Source organism: Glossina fuscipes, unplaced genomic scaffold (genome assembly GCF_014805625.2).
Source record: "Glossina fuscipes isolate IAEA_lab_2018 unplaced genomic scaffold, Yale_Gfus_2 86, whole genome shotgun sequence".
Taxonomy (NCBI): domain Eukaryota; kingdom Metazoa; phylum Arthropoda; class Insecta; order Diptera; family Glossinidae; genus Glossina; species Glossina fuscipes.
In genome coordinates, this window is record NW_023998440.1 from 960,484 (window position 1) to 964,890 (window position 4,407).

Genomic DNA, 4,407 nt, shown 5'->3' on the forward strand with positions numbered 1-4,407 from the left:
AACACAATGATTATCATTTGTTTGTAAGTTTTTATTTTTATTCTTCTTTTTTTTCCTCGCAAATCTTACTGAAACTTTAAATGCGATTTAGTGCTTAGCTTAGTTGTGATTGCTTTTGCTTCGGCTCTCTTGTTAGTGTTGTATTTTAGTTTGTTGTGATTGCTGAAAATTTTCGTAAGGTAATCTAATCAAACACGCAAAAATAACAACAACAACAACAACAACAACAACAACGACAACAAAAACATACGAAGAAAATACTTTAAAGATGTGTAAATTCATAACTATCAACAAAGGAGAGGGAGCGAACGTAAAGCGGTCGGTATAATAAATTCTGACCACTTGTTTATTTTACAGCAAGACTTTAATCTACCACAACAACACAAAAAATAACGAGAAAAGAGCTTTCTTTAAGTTGAAGTGCGTTATTAGAGTATGTTAGTGAGATATAATATGTGAGATAAATTTTCAGATCGTGATACCAATTTAACCATGAATAAACATGAACATATTCACTTTATGCCAGCGCACACATTGGTGACTATAAAATGAATATGTTCGGGTATGGGTATGGGAACAAGGAAATGTGCTTACTCTCGACCTTAAAAATGCATCAGCAAAAAAAAAAAAAAAGGAACAAAATGCAATATTTTTTTATTGTTTAGTTAAAAGTAATTTTTGGTTAGCTTTACAGCACATATTCCGACTATCAATCTAATTAAGCGTAGCTTATCGTTTGTTTAATCTATTTACAAAAAAAGAAATACATATATATGTATATCCTTAAGGAAAAAGGAAAATTTTTAAGATAAACAAAATTTTGTAAGCATCTCTTTTACGTGAAATGTGGCATCCTAACCTTATAATGTAATGTCAATTGTACGTTGACGATGAATCCATTCTCAATTTGATCGTTGTGGAACGTCTTCTACAAATTCTAATTATAAATCTGTTATAAAAATGTCAATAGCAATGTTATCTTACTCTTCCTTTGCTCTCTGTAACATGACTTTTTCGGTTTCGATATTATACCATCTACAGTTTTCTCATTAATAGTTGGTGTGCTGCGTAAGTAGGTCTCGGAAATGAAACTAATTATATAATATATTAGTATAGCTATTAATAATAAAAAAAAAAACTAAAAAGGAAATTTAATAATCACTAAAAAAAACCCATAATTTGTGCAAATATAAAGGAATGCTCTTGTGTGTAAATTCGTGATTTTCTTATTAAAATATTTGCTATTAAAAGTTCGCCAATTTTTTTCTTCTTCTTATTTGAGTTTTTATAAGGTTTCTTTTTGCTTTTCTTAGCTCTTCTGTTTTCCTCTCATTGATTTACGGGTTGTTTAAATTCGTTGAGTTAATTAATCGCTATCGTTATTTTTTATAGTTACTAATCGTCATTTTAATAACGCGGACTTTCGAGAGAAATACAATCACATCAAAGAAACATTGGTAAACAGAAATATAAGTTTTTGCAATAAATTAAAAATGTAAAAAATCATTATTTGATTAGAAGTATTGTTTCATAAAGGCATGTGTTAATAAAAGCTACGACTTTAATAAACCAGTTAAGCGAAGTGTTCAAAAAAATGTTCGGTTATTTGTGAAAAGAGTAATCGACAAGTAGTGCCTAAATGGTTGCAAGCGAGTGTGTATTACGCGAAGTGAGAGCGCAATGTTTTTTTTTTCTTGCTTATAAACATAACTTGTATGCACTGTGATTCACTTTTTCTTAGTTTTTTTACGTACATTTACGCAACTATTGTCATTGCAATGCATGAAAGAATTAATTTTCTCTTTCAGTGAGACCCAGTGCGGACGGTAAGTTTTCTTTTCGGTTTTATAAGAGAGTATACTTTCTACGCTTTTACACTTGTATTTATATATTTTGTTCATGCATATATTTAAATTGAATTTATAAATATTTTGTCTGCTCAACATTTGTTACAAAAACACCCTGTAGGATATTGCATTATGTTTGCATTCCGTAATATGAAAACAGATATAATAGAATTCTTTCTGGCAGTAAACATGAATCCGAACATTGTATTTAAAGGGCATGAGGAGGCCTTAGAAATATCGTCACACTAGAGTAAAAGAGAGAGAAACTTTTAATTAATTAAAAATGCATAGCATAGTATATTATCTTAAACCACTCATTAAGTTTTTTGAACAATAAAATTCTTTCATTTACGATCCAGTTCAAAAATGATTGAGGTAGATGTCTATGATTGTCTATAAAATGGTGTCCGTTAAGATGTTCCTTTAAGCTTATCAAAATAAATTATATATAACTTTGATGAGATTGCATAAAATTTATTTCACTTTGCTTTGCAACAATCGCTCCATATTTTAGCGTGAAGCTAGAGGAAGTTTTGAAGTTAAGAATTGATTTACGAGCACGAGCCGCATCTATATGGACAACATTAACTAAAAAGCTCTGAAACAGCGCACAACATATACCAGGAGGATATATTTTCACTAAGTTGAAATAACAATTTTTCATTCAACCTTATTTATTTGAAAATGCGAGAAACGGTGAACGGTGAAATAGAAATGAAGATTTCTCTTTATCATTTTGAAGCAAGCTATACTCTAAGCCCGCCTTATGTGAATGTTTTTTTTTCAAAGGCACTCCTGTGTTTTTGAACGTAAACTAGTGTTTGTCATTACAGTAAGTATTTTTGCTTCTTCAACCAGGATTTTTAATTGAAAAATTCTTATTATCCATTTTGTACAGACAGATAATGTCATCCAAAAACTTGTTATTATACCTTGTTGCATCTAAAGCTTGAGAAAAATGTTTGATGAGGAGGAAAAAGGAGCCGGATGGTGGATTTAAAAATTCATTATTAAAATATCATACTTTTCAGAATATTATAAATGTAATCAAAATGTGTAAAGCCATTATAGCGGGTCTCCGTGCATCAACAAATACCAATATTGCACATTGTTTAGTACGGTAAATGACAATGAAAAAACAAAGCGATATATGGGAAATGGTTGAAGAAGTATTCTGGCCCGAACGCTTTCCCCTTGGTCAAAAACGCGTCAGTGCGTCAAACTTAGATCGATGCAGCAAGTGATTCTGATTCAGATTCAAAAATTGCGACCAGTGACTGAACGCAAGAAAATAAGAGCGGCAGACGGACAGGCAAGCTTAAATGGCTTCAAAAAGCGATTCTAAGTCGATCTGTATAGTGAAAGATGGGTCAAGTCGTTCTGGACGCTGCACACATTCGCCCCAATTATAATATATGCTTGTACCACATTTGATGTGGGGAATCAAATTTTGCGTTTGAATAAAAAATTATCTTTATTTTTTTGATAATTATTTTACTGCAATTTCTGACTTTTTCAAAGCTTAGTATGCCTCAAATCTAAGTCATATTCATATATTTGATAAATAAAAGATTTCTACTTCCCTGCAAACAAAGTAAATTGAAAGCATGAAAGCAACATACAAGTTCTGACGTTCTCAAAACTCAAAACTTTATCGGTTTTGCAATAACGAACATAAAATTAAATCGATTTAGAATTAACTTACATCTGATTATGTCAATAAGATAGTTGGCCAAAAACAGCAAAAAAAAAAAAAAAAAAAACGTGTTAAAGCAAATGCATTTTACTCTTTTTGTATGAAAACATAAATGTATTATTGATACTTACCATTATGTATCGTGAATTTTTAATTCATAAAATATCATAAACGTCACAAGCCACATGAAAAAACAAAATCTATTTTTGACATTAATTATATATGATTTCTACGTAATTCAAGCAAAAACTATTAACGCTTTTTTGTATATAATAGGACTTTTGTAAATAGTTTATTAATAAATAAATAGTAGGGAAACGTTAAATGTAATAAGTGTCCGTCCTGTATTAGTGATAATTGCTTAAATTATTAAACTTAAATATGTGCTTAACTTAAAATAGAAAGTAATTAAGCTAAAATCGCTCATTACGCTTATTTATTCGTAATTGATTTGAAAAAGAAAGGCGAGTAAGTATTTAAAGCTTGTTTACATCCATTTACAAGTGCCTTGTGTTTAATGGATTAGTTGGTACAGGAAGCCAAGTAATTTGTGTTAAGTAAAGGTTTTGATTATACCTTAACCGGCAAATGTATTGAAAGTAACTTCCAAATGCTTTAGTTTAGAGAACGGAACACCTGAAGACGAATTTTTAATACCCTTAAGTTTGTACATTACTAGGGAAGTGTATTGAGTGGTTCCTGTAAGCATATATTATATATATACATTATATATATATATTTTCCCAACTTTGCAGATGTTTTCGCTTATCAGATGACTTTTTTTTTTTGTACCCATGATCCTTTATTAATACGCTGACGGTCGGAAAAAAGTGAGAAAAACTTAGGGAAACGGTCGCGCCAAGT

The 4,407-nt window shown here is 30.3% G+C and overlaps 1 long non-coding RNA gene across 2 annotated transcripts; it reads left to right on the plus strand.

Moving 5' to 3' along the window:
* Nucleotides 1-1,248: 1,248 nt before the first annotated feature.
* LOC119638254 lies at nt 1,249-3,712 on the plus strand. 2 transcript variants are annotated; one of them, XR_005247408.1, is made up of 4 exons: nt 1,249-1,292; nt 1,393-1,826; nt 2,362-2,679; nt 2,746-3,712. It is a non-coding gene; the product is annotated as an uncharacterized LOC119638254 (long non-coding RNA). The 2 variants fall into 2 exon arrangements; XR_005247407.1 differs by having other exon boundaries at nt 1,261-1,826.
* The last annotated feature ends 695 nt before the right edge of the window (nt 3,713-4,407 follow it).